At 41.8% G+C, this 18354-nt stretch overlaps 1 long non-coding RNA gene across 1 annotated transcript in view; it reads right to left on the reverse strand.

Annotated features, from left to right (window-relative positions):
• Window positions 1-405: 405 nt before the first annotated feature.
• Window positions 406-18354, reverse strand: part of LOC113159704 — a 46930-nt gene continuing 28981 nt past the window's right edge. The window contains exons 2-4 of the long non-coding RNA XR_003298637.1: window positions 15256-15309; window positions 3193-3258; window positions 406-1213 (exon numbers count right to left, since the gene is read on the reverse strand). This is a non-coding gene — a long non-coding RNA (uncharacterized LOC113159704). The remainder of the gene's footprint in view (window positions 1214-3192; window positions 3259-15255; window positions 15310-18354) is intronic.

Below are 18354 nucleotides of genomic sequence, written 5' to 3' on the forward strand. Positions count from 1 at the left end.
TACAGACTAAACTCAGCAGGCACACAACACATTTCCCATGATGTCACAGATATTTTCAGTAATCTGTGTAACTTCTAAATAATGCCTTGCTGTATGATACATTTTTATATCCCTTCAAAAGTGACAGATTACCTAGACTGGTATTAAAAAGCCCTGTGATTTCCTGACACACACACACACACACACACACATATATATATATATATATATATATATATATGAAGAAAGAAAGAAAGTGATAGAACTAAGGACTGGCAGATACTGGTCTAACTACTAATGAAGCCAGCGTTACAAACAATAACAGCACACATATTTGCAGACACATAACGAACGTAATTATCGTAAGTTTCTCATCAGTTATCAACCTCATAGATCTGCAGCTTCACTGACAAAATAAACAGATAGCAGCTGGGCTACATTTCTTTTTTTATTTTTTTTATTTCTGGTTATAGGATTTCACAGACACAACACAATTTATGAGGCTATAAATCATCATGGGAATAAACAGTTTGACAGCAACATTGAGATGAGCTGCCAATGTGTCACAGTAAAATGTAGTGTCAATAGGAGAGTTTTCCTTTGCATTCATCACCACCTGGATGACAAAGGCTTCTTTGTAATCTCAATTAGAAGATGTCAGTAACCCTTCTGAGGAATTTTGATCAAATATGTATTAATTTGTTTTACATAACAGGAGACATTAGTGGTCTTAACTACAGCTCTACTATACTATACTATATATATATGACTGGTGACTGGTCAGGTGACACCTGACTGGTGTAGGTACTCTCTCCATACCATTTCCATAAAAATTAAAATAGCATCTGGCGGTTTTCATTTACAGTTCCTGCACTTTTCGATATCGTATCCAAAACAGCACAGTCAATGTCACAACTACAGTGTAAATAAACAAAGAATATTAAAAGCAGGTGCATATGTAGGGATATATTAATCCTGGTTCAGTTGACAGAGTTCCTGTCAAGCATCTCTCCAGATACGTTGGACTGACGTGTTCTCTAATGTCTGGGCAGCCGAATACACTCCAATGTCCTGCTGAGCTTGTGTCACAGCTTCCTTGAGTCAAGCTTCTGGCACCAGATCATCAGAGTGAGATTGTCAATGATGGAGCTCAGGCTGTCAGCGGCCATGCCAGGACGAAACATCTGCTGGAGGAGATTCTCATCCGCCGTCCAAACCTGGATTTAGTATGATCCTAGAAACATAATACAGAAACTAATGATTGACTGAGGCCAAAAACCACTTGAAACTTAAATGTTGACACATGTTTCTCATACCCCGTAATAAAGAAAGTTACAGGCCTTTCTGGCAACTTTGTTTTTTTAATTTAAAAGCTAACTTTTAATATGTTACTACAATTAACCAGAGAACCACCCAAAACTGATTAACACAAACCTCCACTGTGCCGATTGCTTTAGAAAAACAGTTTTGGCCGCTTTTGCAAACTTTCCACACAAAAAAAAGGCTCGAGGATTAAAATTGGCATTAAAAAGTTGCAGTTGCAGAACCACCCAAACCCTCATCCGCAGTTGAAATTATCACATTACGAGTGGTGGCAAACGGCTGTGTGTTATGCTTCCAACAGTGTGGACACAAATCACTTAGACCTGCTCCGAGTAGATGGAGCTAGCTATTTGTCAGTCGAATACCAGAATTAAGATGTCACAAAAGTATTACTCCAGGGTAAAAAAAAAGTCCTGATTACAAAGATCTGTGTCATGTCTGTTATTAAAGAAGTGAAATGTCACATTTTGTCGAGAATGTGAGTGTGTACACGGTTTAAGATCAGGATTTGTGTTGTTTTACAGCATGATGAGTGTAACAGCAGTGCTGATCAGTGCTGCTTTTTTTTTTTTTTTACAACATCAGGAAATGTTAAAGGTGAGGTAATGCAGGTAGGCGACCTCTTGACAACCCATACTTTGTTTTACCTGTGTATGCACAACCTCCCACAAAATGACATTACCATGTCTGCCCCCGCACACCATCCACTCAGTGTTATGGTTGTCATGGCAGCAAAGTGGCAGGACCGGCTCGTCCCGCCTGTTCGTTGCTCAAGGAAGGAGCAACATGTCAATGGATAAGAAGTCATCCATCAGTTTTTCTCATCTTCATTCTGCCTGTCTGCACTGAGCAGGTTTACCTGCGAGGAGTCACGTACAGGATGTGGCCTCATTCTCGAACTCTTCCTATTGCACTTTCCTTCTCTCTGGGCCTCACACATTATTGTTCCTTTCCAGGTTGCTTCACCTGGCCTAAGCTACATACATTCTCGTGCCTTTTGTTAACGCTTGTATAATCTATCCCCAGTTTTGGTTGTATGCTCTTTATGCTTCACCTCTCAACAGTCTCCCCATTACCTGATTTTCTCTATCTTTCTTTTGCCCTCTGTTCTAGTTTTTCCCTTCCCACGTCTGTCTCCTATGCCTCACCTTGGAGTTGAGCCAGTAGAGCAGCATCAGCGTAGAAAATCAGGCCCCAACCTGCCTCTGAGTCTCAGCCTGCCTGTGTACGCCTGACTGTGCCTGCGGCTGCGACTGAGGCCGGCCCCTATCTCCTTCCTTCATCAGCACATCTACTGTACCTGTCTGCTGGCTCCCTGCCATCCACACACACAGTTCCCCTTCATTTACTGAGAGAACCTAGTAGAACAGAAAAATGAAGATAATCCAAGCCTAAAATCTATAGAAAAAGACGACTCATGTTGGGGTTAAGCATATTTGACCTCCACCGAGAACCCCCACAGCTATGCTGACAGACGCACATATACAGTACTACTCATTCAGCCACCCCACACAACCCCATCAACCCCATCAACAGGTTCCTTTCAAGGACACAGACTCCGTGGTGGGCCATCAAAGCATATCTTCATTCAGCAATGAAAGGATCTGAGGCTCCTGAGAGAAGCCGTGTTTGAAGTGATATCTCTGTGCCACTGCATTCTTTACTGTGCTGTCATGACTTGAGTTACACAATAAAAGAAGATGGGCACAAAGCCAGTGCCACCACCCTGATCATGTCTCTTATATAGATATATATGCGAACTACCGTTGCCACGTCCAAATTAATCATAGAAGACACTCTGGTTGTTTATAGCAACTAATGATATACACTGTGTGTGACCACATATTCCACAGAATAAAGATTAAAAAAAAAAAACAGAGTCATTCCTACCTGTTTAATCTTTCAAGATCATGTTTCCATTAGTCAGCCTCCTGTTTGATGTTCACCTGAGATAATCTGAAAAAGATAGTGTGGAGAAATGAAGTGATTCACACAGGGACTCATTCAAAGGTAAGCGGTAACGGTATCGGTCACATATAATGTTTTAGTCAAATTTAGACATATAAATAGCTTTCATAAAACTGGACTATAGGGTTTTTTGTTTGTTTCCTGTCAAAGACTTGCTTATTTTGCTTCTACAAATCTCACAAGAACATTAGTCAGACAAAACAGGGCGACATATTGATTGGTTAATGCTAACCCTGACCCTAACACAAAAAGTGAAGGCATGGGCCACATGTACACAGTGCTTAAGGTTAATGAATCATGTCAAAGTTGCACACTGTAACAATATAAAATGACAAAAAAAAGTGTCCGTTGCTCACAATCCAAACTGCTCTATAATGACCATATGACTCAGACCTTCTCCAGTATCTTCACAGCACATTAAAAAAGTCAAACGACATAGATCATCTCAGATCTGTTTTATGTAAATCTAAGGTTTCATTAGAGGTCTGCAGTACCTGGAAGTTCAGAAAAATGAAGCAGTTACAGTGTCTACCATTTACAATGTGTGGTTGTGTGGTGGATTTAATTTATAAGGCCAACAGGTTGAAGTAGATATTGGATTAAGAAACTTTCAGATTTCCGTACACGAACATGTTCGAGACTGAAGCTTGTGCTCTCTGGACCACTGACAGCTTGGGTCCCTCTTGATCCATTCACAGACAAAGGTGCTCTCTGCTCCTGAGTTTCACTGTCCCAGACTTGTTACCGTGGAAACAAATGCACTGTTTCCGAGTGACACAAAGCATGAACTGAAGAACCTCCTTTCAGGTTTGAAGGCTCCAAGAGTTGAGGGGAAAACAGCAATAACAGGACGGCAGGGAGAGAAACTGAATACTGGCAAATTGCTTCCCAGAGTTTCTGGAAGACATGGTAAAATGATTCTTTCTTTCCTCTCCCTTTTAAAATACCTTTCCCTGGCATCAGGCACCATAGGTAGTTGTATGCCGGTCTCATTTATTTTCTATCCCTTCTTATATTTCCGTTTTTTTTTTTTTTTTCAAACTATCACACTGAGCTAAGTGAGTTATCATCACTAGCAGGTTGGCGCTGCATGCAGCTAGGCTAAGCCTTCAGATGAAGTAATGTTTACAAGGCTGGCAATCCAGGAGAAGGGTTGGTCAGGTCTTGATTACCTCAGAGGTAGGGGCTCTCTCTAATATTGGACAACCCTTTGTGTGGCGAGATTACTACTTTATGAAAAACTGCCCCTGCTGACACTCCTGATGGGATCAGAGCTTCCTGTCCACTGCATTGTCCGGCTTATGAGCTCTCCACACATGAAAGACAACACATACAGCCAAACGCCAAGCACACACACTTGAATGCCTCAAAAAAAAGGCGAGACGAGATAGACCTCTTTCACTTGTGTAGGGGTTTGACTGCAACTGATGACCCCCAGATGTTAAAAAAAATGGATTTACTAACTAGACCAGATGACACACTAACACACGCTCACGCAAGCTCACTTTCTGTTACTGTGGTCATCTCCTGCAGCCACTCTCCAATGAAAATCCCATGATGGACGACCTCCAGCTCTGTAAAACAACAGAGAATCTCCACCCTTGAAAAAACATCAATGTTAAATTCAGAGAGGCAAGGCTTTCAGGGGATAGGGCAGTCCTCTTAATAGGGCTGAGGCTATAAGATGACTTTAATTATTTGATATAATTTTCTGATGGTCCATTAGTTTAAAATAAAGCTGGCTGTTAGAGATGTGTAAACAGATGCAGTTGCAAACAAAACTTGCAGCAGAGTCTGAGGCAGAGTTGCACTTTAATCCATGTTTAATTAGCAGTGGCCTTAGTTTCATCTAACTCTCTCCAAGGTAAATCTTATTTAAAACCAAAAGCAACAGAATAAACGCCGTATTTTGCTTTGTCCAGCCACAAAGCAAACTTGAACATCTTTCTATTTGTGCTGTATAAGAGCCTACAGTAACAAATGCTAACATGTCTGCAGCTCAGTTTGTAAAAACTATAGACATGTACATGGTGAAAACCTAATAAATACTTATTAAAACTGTATAAGCATGCAAGTTCATATATGGTACATGCATTACTACACACAGACAGACACAAACACACACACACCACTCAGTGACACAAGGCACAAACTCGGGCCAGTGGTCCTTTAAACCAGTCATATGAAACGACCCGTTCCTTTGTACAAATCAGATTACATCTCTGAGCTGAGGTCTGTAAGCCCACACGCACATTTAAAGTTCGACATTCAAGTCTGTGCAACACACACACACACACACACACAGACATGCTTGCAGCATAATCAGATTGTGCCTGACAAACATTCTTGTTTTTGTGAATATACACAAACTGCCAGACCTGGAAATACTGACTCAAATGTGCATACTGTACAACTTGCAGGATACAGTAAATATACGACATGTACGGACTATGGACTATACACTGTATACTAAAATGAGTCCACAGATAACCTTGAATAAGAATGCAATAAAAGTATTTCTTCATTTTTTTCTGTCAAAGAAAATCATAGAGGGCGTCGATAAGACACCTTTCTGCATTGCCTGACTGCTGTTTGGAAGTTCTGCGATGGAATGAGCACATGTGCAAACATGTTTATAGTATTTCTGGCAAGAATTAAATTCGATGATTAGCAAATGATTCAAGTCCTATTTGAGTTCACGAGCACTGGTGTGTTTAAGCTGGTTAAATTTGTGTAAAAATAGCTTCTTTTACAAACCTAATTGTTTTTTTGTTGTTTTTTTTTTGCAGATAACAAATGGTTGATAAAGCACAGTCAGAGTGATAAACATAGTGAGTATATAAATACTACTTGTAATCCAACTATTGGAATCTAAGTCACATGCAAAAGGAGGTGGTTGTCTGCTGTTCGACTGGGTAAAACAAAACCCAAACAAAGTTGAAGGGAGTACAAGTCTCATTCGTAGAGGATATGCATTCAGCCCTTCAACTACATCAGCATATCCCCGTGGCCCAACCAACAACCAAGTCTCAACTTTATTTACAAGTTATAGATTTTTTTGTTGAGTCTTGAAAAAAAAGAAACACTGGTGTGCTAGTGTCAGTTCCTAAATACACCCGCGTAATATCTCGTTCTTTTTACCCTTGGTGCATTAGAAGTCAGAGGGTGGGAAGTTGTGGGTGGCAGGAAGTTTAGACAGTTGTCTACAGTGGGGTGTCAGGACTCTGTCAGTCTGCCTAACTCAAGTTCAACTCAAACAGGCCACTCTCTCTCCACAGTGACATCTGAGAAGACCAGCCAAGAAGACTGGTAGTGAGGGGAATGAAGGATCAGAGAGGCTTCATCCTGGGGTAGATTGCACTGGATGCACAGATAAGACAGGAAAGGACAGAGTAGGGCAAGGCAAGTGGGAAAGCTGGCCGAGGCTACTGTTACACCAGGAAGAGCTCACTCATCCCTCAGATCACCTGCCACACCTTTGGAGTCCAGCATCTGATTAAGTTACACAGCCAGGAGTTGGGAATTGGTCCCCAATGGCATAAACTTTTCAACATTCATGTCAAAAATACGTTGTTGTTTGTAAAGTCATTCTTGATGCTTTGAAGGACATCCTGAAGTAAGGTTTGAAATGCAGTCACTGAACATTTAATGCACAAACCTAGCAAATGTCTAATATGGTGTTTTGGATAGTCATGTAAGTAATTTGCGACTACATAATACATGAATGCAACCATGGCATCTGCTGCAAGAAAGCCTTTTTACTTTATTAAGCTATAGTAACATGTCACAAAAGAAGAGTGTAATGTTTAAAAGGAGACAAGCATATAAACTGAGTTCTTCAACTCATAGATAAATACGTACATCGGCTGCATGTTTAAGAATTTAGTGTACATGTAAATGCTGTGATGTCCAAAGACAGTCACAGTCAGTCTTAACAGCACACATTTCTGACAACATACACACACCGGTAAAATAAACCACAGTATGTAGTATCTTCATCTGGAGTTTATTTCCTGTTCTCCGACTTGGCATATGGCTGCTGGTTCCTGTTTTACACCACTGCATCGCTCTGTTGTAGCTCTCTGCCTGCACAGAAACAACTGTCTTACCACTGAAACCTGGTACGTGGAACTTTAGCGACAAGGACCATGACCTTAGACGTCTGTTGTGGGTGTTGAAAAATAATGAGATTTACTCCACACATCTATAAAAATCCTAAAATTCTCTCACCAAGAAGCACAGAAGTGTGATAATCATTGCTGTACCTTGACCAAAACCTCACTTTTGGAATGAAAATTTAAGAGGATAATAAAGTTACATCAAGCAGATCTTTAAAAAGACAAATTAGACCATTTAACTCTCCTCTCTTTGTGACCATACTGTGGAAAAACACTTTTATGTGCTGAACTTTACAAGGTGAGTATTTATTCAGCACCGACATCAGTGACTTACTATCTTGTCTAAAACTAAAACGTCACCCAGTAATCTTCTTTCACCTTTTTTTACCTAGCAGAAGTAGTGACCAGGAGTGGTCACAGGAGCTGTGAAATGTTAGTTTTACAGTTAAGGTAAACAGCTTCTCCCATGGTGGGCCTGTACCCTACACAGAGTAAGCACGTGTTTCCTATTGTGGTTAAAAGGGAAGGGGATTAAAGTGTAGTGCAGCCGCACAGCCATACACCCCATGCTGGGATCACAGTACTCTCAGGTCTTTCAGTACTGCTGATGCAGCCCAGTTGGAAGTGGCTGGTATAGGGAGAAGCCATGGCCAGATGTATGAGATGTCAGGGTCATTCAGAGCCTGAATCTGAGGCTGAGGAGGTAGACATGTTACCATGTTGACAGAACTGCAGGACTGAGGCTGGCAGGCAGTCAAACAAACACGAGGTAGGCAAGGATTATGAAAAGGTGATGAAAACGAGTTGATTTTAGTTTTCAGAGGTGGAAGTGTGTCCCTATGAAAAAGAGATCACCTTCAAAATTCACATTAAAGACAGAAAGAGGGGCAGAGAAAAAAATAAGAAGTTGAAGGGAGAATTTGGCATGAATACAAAAGAAAAAAAAAAAAGTTAACGGTTGCTAGTTTTGCTCGCCAAATATGAGGTTTTCACCCCGGGGCCCCGGGGTCAAATAGGCCACATTCAGGTTCCACAGGGGACAGTTAAAGCAGGGGACTGTGACTGTGCAGCCAATTAAAGGACACTTAAAAAAGGCAAATAATGCAGGGGACACAGAGGAAGATATGCATGGCGGAGCATATCAACGCTTACCAAAAACTACCAATTAACAAACACCCCATGAAGATCAGCTGTGACTGCTTCAGTTGGAGGGCTTCCATGTGCAGTGAGTAAAACAACTTTCTGTGGAGGGTAAGAAAGTTTGTAGAGGGAGGGTCAAACATTCAGCCTGTCGGTCTCACCCAAGTGTCTTTATTGAGTGGTTTAAGGGATTGATAGCCCTCTGGTGTTTGAGGTTTTGCTGAGCTGAGCTTATGTTCAGATTTGAAACGTTGAACTCTCTGGGTTTAACCTAATGAAAATCCCACAATAAAAAACACAAGTGATCCATAGACCTTGTGTATCTATAGACTTCAAATAGTTACTGAAACTACTAGGCCTAGAGAAAAGACTATGTCTTTGTTATCTAAAACAATCAAAATCAGTTAAACATGAAAACCCTTTTCTTCATGATTTGACAAGAATGTGCCCTAAACGACTTGAAAAAGGAGTGGCCTTCCTCCAATTAGGTCCAGTACACGCTGATCCAAGTTCAAGTCAAGTGTTCCAAAAATTATGAGCTGTCTTTCATAACCTTTTGGCCTCAAAGCCCACACACATAAACATAGATAATTACATGCTATACGTCTGTCAGTCATGCAGTGTTGGTGTATCTGCTTCTGTATATGCTTGTGGGAGCAACTGGTGGAGTGGGGACTGTGTACAGTACAGGGCCTAAGTGTTTGTGCAGATTTGCAGGGCTGCTTACCCATCAAAAGGCTGTGTGGGTGAAAGAGTGCGGCATGATAATGAGCGGGTGCATGGTCTTGTTTTGAAACTGGAAACAGATTTATGGAGCATTTGGTGATCAGCTCTTTAAAGGTCACACTGAACAAGTAAGACCTGCGCAGTAAACCCTGTTCCATCTTCGATCCAGGTGACTCTTGGCCAGTGGTTTCGCAAAACATGCTGCAGACACTTAAGCACCACTGTGACCACTTTCTCCTTCTTCATGACATCAGTAATTTCCTAATGACGCCACCCTGACCTCCACCGTCTTTGATTAATTGGTTCCTACAGGATTTTCAGAGTGTTCCATTTGAAAAAGAAAAGACAAAAAACACTTTCCAGTCCAAACATCCCTGCAGCCAAAAACACGGCCACAGAGCAAGATGTCCTGGCACATGATAAAGTATCAGCCACACTAACAAAGTTTTCCTATTGACACGGATCAGGGGGTTACATGGGATGTAGTTAGTGGGGATAAGTGTCAAACTCCGTTGATTACAAACATCCTTCAGCAACACGTGTAATGGGACACACACAGTAACATACACCGCCCGTCCAAAATAAAAGTCACACACTCTAATACGTCGTTAGAATCAGGCCATCAGGGAAGAAAAAAATCCATTGTTAGAATAACCTGAACTAAACATAGCCGTGAGTTCTACTGTTGTTTTTCTACGATTTGATTTCACTTGAACGTAAAACGAACGAAAAATATTTTTTTCTGACCACATCTCTTTCTCGAAGATGATGGTCCCCCACTATTCTTTCAGTTTTCAATAATATGTTGGACAGTTCTCCCAATTTTAGTAGTTTTAGAAATCTCCTTAGATGTTTTCTTTGCTTGATGCATGCCAATAATTTTACCCTTCTGAAACACATTAACTTCCTTAACATCTTTTCCACGACCACAGGATTAAATGAAGGTAGTTTTTTTTTTTTTTTTTTTGGGACGAGCATTCATTGTCCATTCATGAATCAACACACTAGAAGAATGCCGGTGCATGCACATATGTGCATAAATGCTAGTGCACATATCAACAAAACACCATAACTCTTGATTCAAATGTCAGAGATGGCGACAGCGGAAAAAGGTGGGATGAAGAACACATCAAGGCTAATCCGGCAAGGGATTACGAGCAAGCAAATATCACCAATAATAAACAAATGAGCAACATTCCCAGTCTGTGTGGTTACAAGCCCCGGGGCTCCAGCTAGAACCCAGCTAGGTCTGGATCCAATCCCTGCTGTTTATCAGTGCGAGTAGAAGTGGCCACTTGTGAAACCTCCATGACAAACACTCTGGGGACAAACCCAAAATGGCAAACAGAGCAGTCCAACCAAATCACTCCTCCCTCTTTGATTTACAGCACAGACCATAGCTTGATTTTCTGATTGAAACGATCATTTTGTTATCACACCATTATTCACTCTGACATGGCCTTCTTGTCAGGCCTTTTCTGTGGGGTGATTTGATTTTGCCTTTGCCAAATACCAGTGACTGACATATCCAAGCCACCCCTACGTCATTTCAAGTCGACACTGAGGCTGAGTTAGCCGATCACCATTCCAGTGCCATACTTAATTTTTATTACTTCATCATAAAATTTGAAAAATAGGGCAGTTCATAGGAACCAGGTTGTTAAGTTCTCATGTTCAAGGGTATTTCAATACAAGCAATGACACAGGAAATGCAGCACATCTATCACTATATCTCTTTATTATTATTGACAAATTACTGATTACTTGTCTAGACATTACCATCGAGAAAGTTGGACAGATAAAAATAATTGACCATAAAAAGAAGTAACGGGGTTACTAATTAGCAGCATGTGATGAAACCTAGATCAAAGGTAAAGCAATGAAATCATAATATGGTTGGTGCAGTTTTATGCAATGAGGAAATTGTGAGTAAGAGGAGAAAAAAACGTCCACTGAAACAGCTGACACAGCACATTTCCCTCCATCTCTTCTACCCATTTGTTTGTCTTACATGACATCAGATGAAATGCTTTACTAAGTCTTAACATGGGTGGATGTTCAGAGGCCTTAAGCTCACTGTGTACTGTATATGGGTGTGTGTGTGTGTGTATGCATGTTTGTGGGTGTGCTGAGAAATAAAGTCTTCCCTTTGCTCTAATCCACCTATTTTGTTTCAGTCCACTGTTCAGAATTGAAGTTGAAAAGTGCCAAGACTGCAACCTTTTTGACTTCTCATTCTGTGTTTTACCTGCTGAGCCCAGAGACTCACCAAGTCCAAAAGTACTCCATTGCTTTAACCCCATCCCCAAGCATGTCCCTGGCCAGCACAAAAGCCATCTGGGGTGCGACTGAGGGCTTTAGCAACAAAATAACTCTTTCAATCTGCACTCTGCATGGTTCTGACTGCAGGACGCTGAGGTCGCCAACACCAAGATTCTTACTGAAGCTCCCCCTCCTTCTCTTCCACCCTTCTAATCCTGGCCTACATGACTGACTCCAACTGAAAGCCCCACACGCCTGAGGTGGGAGCCAAAAGCACTGTGAAATTCAAAAAAGACCACCTGCTCTTCAAACTAAATTGCACTCACTGAAGGCAATGGGGAAGACAGAGAATGAAAAGGAGGGGAGCGAGTGGAAAAAATGAGTAAGAATAAAAAGAAAGACAAGTCAGTGCTCTCCCTCTGTGATCTTGGCAAACAAAAGAACAAATTGCATTTCTGCGTCATGGCACCCGAAGGTCAAAATTGGCATAGGGTTCCTCTCAATATGTTTGTGTGTGAGTCTGTTGATATAGGTTCCATCACTTCCCACAAGAGAGTCAGAGAGGTGCACGGGCCTGCCTTTCAGCCTTTCATCTTGGCTTCTTTTGTATTCTGCTACACTTGTGTCTGTTGTCTCTCTCCTCTATTGGGCAGAATTGACTGTTATTATTCCAAACAGCATTATCTTTATTAATGCCACAGGTCTCAGGACTGTGCACTCCCTGGGAGCCAGGTCTGGACAGAGTTGCAACCAATCTCCCTAGATAAAAGCTCAGTGGAGAGCTATATGCAAGCCAGACAGCTAGGACAGGCCTTCATCCTCCCTCCTCATTCTCAGTCAGAGGTACGGTCCCTACAAAGACTAAGATATGGCTTTAATCTTAGCACTTTCAGTCAGACAGAAACATTTGAACTGAGAGCACCACTCTAGAAGGCTATCAAAAGTCACTTCAGGTTGATAGCCACTAGCCAGAACAAACAAATGCATAATATTAGCAGGTATTTGAAAATTGCAAAAAGAAAAAATAATGTAGAAGTTTTGAAAATTGTTCAGCGTTGAGGTTGGAACTAAATAATATATATATTTGGGTGCTACAGTTTATGAAAGCTCGCTCAATTTCTACTGTGACTTGCATTGTTGGGGGATCGTGTGTACATGGAGCTGAGGTCGTTTCCCAAAGTTATCCATGCGTAACGAGTTATTTTAAAGGTGGTGTGGAGAGCTGACGTGTGGCCAGGCCAGGGCAGGACAGCGGCTGGAGTCTCGGCTCAGTGCCTCTAGCCCCTTGCTCCAGTGGTCACACAGCATCAGCTCCCGGCCCGAGCCAGGACACTGATTTATGGGACAGGGGGATTACCATGAAACCAGCCGTGAGGACCACCCAGATGGTGGCACAGGATGACAGCCGCACAAACACACAGGCACACATGCTGCACATACTTACAATTTACTGTACTTATGTATATACTGTACTTGTTTTTACACAGATATCCAGACATTTACTCAAATAACGACTGAAAGGTCAACGCAATTCTTTGTAGTCAGGATGCTAAATACCAAACAATTAAACTTGGGGGGCAGGGAGGGGGGAGAAGCATAAAACCTGCACTTGACATTTATAATGCTTGTGCTCACAATCAAGTGCAGTGGGATGGATTAGTTGGCTGAGTCTTCCTCATTACCACAAAACAAGAGAGACTTTTCTGCTAATCAGAGTTTGTATATCTAGATGATGACGTCTGGTCAACTGTACTTCCATCCGATTTCCTTACACAAGCTGTGTAATGTCCTATCTCAACTGACACAGTCAAAAACAAGAGCCTTCCATCCTGTATATTTACACATTGGGATCATGAGCCAGGCTCGAGCTCTAGCTTTTATTTAAACCTTTATTAATTCTTCATTCTAATATTTAATTAATCATCTTTCACTTTTCACAAAGCATTTTTCATCTGAATCCAGCCACAAACCTTAAAAGTTTTCCACCAAAGAACATGTGTAAATACACCAAACAAAACAGAAGGAAGGAGAAGAGTCAGAAAAGCACATATCTCTCAGTTGCTGAGGCTCAGCACAACTCAAACTCAAGGCACTAGTTGGATGAGCTGAACAATAAGAGTCAATGACAAATCGGACGTGGTGCATTCCTTAGACAAACACTTCATAAAAGGAGAACGGTAGGCAAACACTCACCTGCCCTAAGCTAATAACACATGTAAAGAATAAAACACACACACACACAGCTTGTTAATTTGTTGTGACAATGATGGGAATTAGACTGAAGAACTGTGTCACCAACATAGGAGAAATGCAAGATATGTCATTCCCTTTGTGCTGCATTTCAGTACAATGTGATGCATGGAAATAGACTGGTACACAACAACAATGTATACTCCCTCGTTGTTTTAAACCTCTCTTAATTATTGCAATGCAAAAATAAACAGGAGTGGAATGATGATGATGATGATGATGAAATGGCTGCAGGAGGATGATTTAAGCAGCTTACACAGAATATATAATAAGTTGCAGATTATAAACCACATGTGGGTCTGCTCCCACAAACACAATGCAGCCTCCACAAAACCTGGGTCTATATAAGTGCATGTGAGTTTCTGAAGATGTATAACAATGTTAAAAAATCCTTTGTGTCAGGAAATCACTGACAACTGTACTCACTTTCCCACCAAACAAATCCCACACATTTACCCCTTAAGCTTTCATTCCCGGCAAGAGGAAAGCAGCGATCCACTGATATCGCTTCACCAAGTGGGATGCACCCTCAACACTTCCTGACCATGTGACACAGTCTAGCTGCCTTACGATTGGACGCTTAGAGGCGGAGAGGATGAAGAGAAGAGGGAGCGGTGGTGATGGAGGGCGGCGGGGACGTGGCTGGCAGTGGGCACATAGGAGAAAACAAATTCCTGACCCATTGCCATGGAGATTAGGAAACAGCAGGTTGGGGGAGAGCAGAGAAGGCCGGGGGTAGTGGGGCACAGGCTGACCCGCTGTAGTTAACAATTCAACCCAGTATCCGGCTACCAAATGACTGGGCAAACACACAGTGCTGTGGAGTCAAAAAAGGCCCCAAGGGGCTGAGAGAGGGGCATCACCCTGGGGTGACATGCTGACAAACACACACTGGTTGGTAGTGGATGAACCAGCTGAAAGCAGGAGTAAAACATAGGGGGCACCACTAGGGAGGGAGTGTGGTGATGGGATGTGGGAGAGTGGCTAAGTACACTCAGTACCACAAGCACAGTTACAAACAGTAGTGATGGATGGATGGCTTTGTAGAGAAGCATAATTAAATTATTTGTGTTCAGATGCCATTTTGAGAATGAGAGCACTCTTTCAAGTACACCACAACAAACATCACCCAGCTAAACAGTTAAGAGCAGTTGGCTACGAGTTGTGCCAACAGTTAACGCAGCGGTTGCATCACTTTTATAAGCCTAAGCCACAATCACACTCAACGTTTCTGGAACATGTCCACCTTGTTACAGATAAAGTGTTTAGTGCATCTGGGCTGGCTGGATCCGCCCACGTGTGGACAACCACAAAGACTTCATGGCATACAGTAAATATACTGGACAAACAAGATAGATAAGTACATAGCATCATCTTATGACAATTAAGGTACAACAACAGGGACACATTGTTAAGAAGATGTTGTACACAGCAGAGGTTTGGAAAACAGACCTGTAGCACTGAAACACACATAGAAATAAATACTCACCAGAGGATCCATGGAAAGAAGGTCGAAGTCTCATTCCAAGAATCTGGATTAACTCTGAAAAAAAGAAGACAAATGTCACTTCACACACGTACATATAATATTCCATTGCCAAATCTGCCTAAGTCTTCATTCTCCATTAGTTCAGCTGGATTCATTTAGGTAAAACGGTGTTGGAGCATGTAATATGAGGTATGAATGGAAAATGGTTCAAAGCCTCAACCCACAGGACCAGAATCCAAAACACTGGCCACTTAACGGTGGAGCAGCGCGCCATTTGACAATAATGGGTCAGAGGCAGAAATAACAGCCGAGCGACAGGTGGATCTCATCAATGTCACATCAGACTGTAGAAGAACCGCAAGGTTTCAATACTGTTCATATGTTAGGCTAGGTTTTATGTAATGTCTTAGTCAGCACATGTTGTCATTTCTAACTTTATGCACTGTCATGGTTTGTTCTGCTCCAAACCAAATGTCATTATGCAATTGGCCATGAAACTTTGAAGAGCTGAAATGTCACCATTACAACAGACCTTTCACTGGGCAGTGGTGTAAGGAGGGTGTGTTAGCAGAGAGGACCTGTTACTGGTTCTCTACTGCTACTAACGTCAGAGCACAGTGTTTTCATAAACACAGCTGAAGCATATCCGTCCTTTAGTGGGAATTAGGATCCTCTCTTTAATAATCCACCCAACAAATCTTATAAATGAAAAACAGAACTGCATCTTTTACAGCGCCTCTCTTCGAAACACAGAGAGGAAAGAAAAGGAGAAAAACAAGGGGAAATGTTGGATCATGATAAAAATAGCAGATGTTAAGAGTCATTTCTCGAAAGGTGTGTCATTCAGGGAGCTCGGGACGAATTACTGGCCACGGCTGGGCTCTAAATTTAGCAGATTCACTAAAATAAAAATTGAGTTCAGTCGCTGGCACTGGAACTTTCTCCTCCCCACTCATGACCTCAGCGGTGCAGCCGGCGTCACTCGTGACGAAATACTAACCATATAAAACAACACACACACACGCAAAAAAGGACCTCCTCAAATATTCAGAGTACATCAGGAAACAACCCCAATTTAATGTTCCCTGTAAATGATCCTATTACGGCAATCCAAGTCCAAATCAACAGAAATATGGCTTTGCACATTCTAATTTTAGAACGGAGTTTGAACACCATCTTTTACATAACAACCTTTAAAAGAACACAGACTTGTAAGACTCCTAATTTCTATACATGCTTACTTGTGAATATATAGTGAGTAACTGATGACACACGCTCAAAACTATTGTGTTTGTATACTGCATCCATACATACTGGGGTGGAGACTGTGTGTGGCAGGCTGGGGAGGATGCCCTTGGGCCAGACTGAGGAGTAGGTGAAGCAGAAGTCCCATCTAAGCTCTAAAGCATGCAAGTTATCGGGCTTGTAACTAAAACACAAGCATAAACACGGGCGATGTTAGGGATTACACTCTGCAATAATGCCGCAGGAAACCACAGACAGCACAGGTGTAACTATCGCCACAGACACATTCTTCCCCATCTCAATTCCAGGGGAGATCTGCCTGACAGCTCATCATCTGCCCTTGTTGGCTGTGTGAAATCTGTGTAAACATCTTCAGGCGTTTGCACATTGTTGTGTGTGTGGAATGGGAGCCACAGGTGAGCAAGACACACACACACAGAGGGATTATAGTGGGGACAGCCTAATGTCATGTCAAAGAGGCCCTGCAGCGCAATGCCACATATTCTTTAAAATATTTTATAGCAGAAAATGTCATTTTATTTATTAGATTTCTATCTGACTGTCTTAAAAAATATAAACCAACAGATTTGCCTTCATAGATTTTTAACAGTAGTATGTTTTCAAGACTTTATGCTTGTTAGAAAGTGAAAAGATTAAGATTTTATCAAAGTGAGTATTGGGGGGAAAGGGGGAGGCAAGCACATTTCCTCAGTAAACAGCACCCTCTAGAGCAACACCCTATGTTCAAACCTGCGCTTAACTCTCATCGTTGCTGTCTCTGCATAAGCTGCAGAAACCTTTACATACACTTTTTACATGGCAGATTCTTTAGACTCAATCCATGAAGAATACCAATAGTCTGTCCATCCTTTCATTAATAAAAAAAAGTTTATTTTTTTAAAGGTGCATACACTCGTCGTCGTTGTCGTCTTATTCTTTGACTTATTTGTGAACCACGCTACAGAGGTGACTTGCAATCACTAATTTTTCCCCGTGTGGGTTGATAATGAGGGAGGCCGTTATTAAGATGTTTGCTAAAATCGTGTGCAGCGTTATTAAGGGTGGTTTACAGTACACAAGAGAGATTAATGTAGGCCATGCATGACGGAAAGAGCTGAGGAGGCCAACGATAAGCCAACTACTCACAACTGTAAAGCGGGCTGAGAAATATGAGCACACTGTAGGACATGAAACCCAGCAAGACAAACCTCTCTCCCTCTGTCTTTCTTCCCTTTCTCTCTCTCTCTCTCTCTGTCTCAGTTGCTTTCCCTATTCATCTCAAATCATGTTACACAACCGCACAGGAATGCCTCATATATCGAAGACAGATTTAAAACAAGCGGAAAAGAAAAGAACAGTAAAAGAGAGGATCGCAGAGGGATCTCGCGCAGCAGTAGGTGTTGTTTGGTTCCTTTATATTTGGATAATAGAACAAAATGGCAGGGAGCTTGGCAGTACTGTAAAGGCACGCTGAAATGACACACAAGTCCAGACACGTACTAACTACATTACACATGCTTACATAAACTAAATCTGCCAGAGACACACTGATCTCTGCACCAACCAGGGAACGCTACACGTTTCCCCTATATTATTCCATGCCATTAATAAAAATAGACATTGTACTGTTTCAGCGCGCTTTGCAGGAATTTGGGGGAGCACTTGAAAATACATCTTTTTACGAGCTTTCAAAGTTTCCCACAGAATTCCCACCCAATTAGTCCAGCACACAAAGCCTAAAATGGGGCACTCATATGCTACTTAAACATGACACACAGCACCCAGCAGCCATGTTTATGAGACCTGTGTTGCATTAAAAAAAGCAATGCCATTACCCAGTGTGCAATGCAATGA

This window comes from Anabas testudineus, chromosome 8 (assembly GCF_900324465.2).
Source record: "Anabas testudineus chromosome 8, fAnaTes1.2, whole genome shotgun sequence".
Taxonomy (NCBI): Eukaryota; Metazoa; Chordata; class Actinopteri; order Anabantiformes; family Anabantidae; genus Anabas; species Anabas testudineus.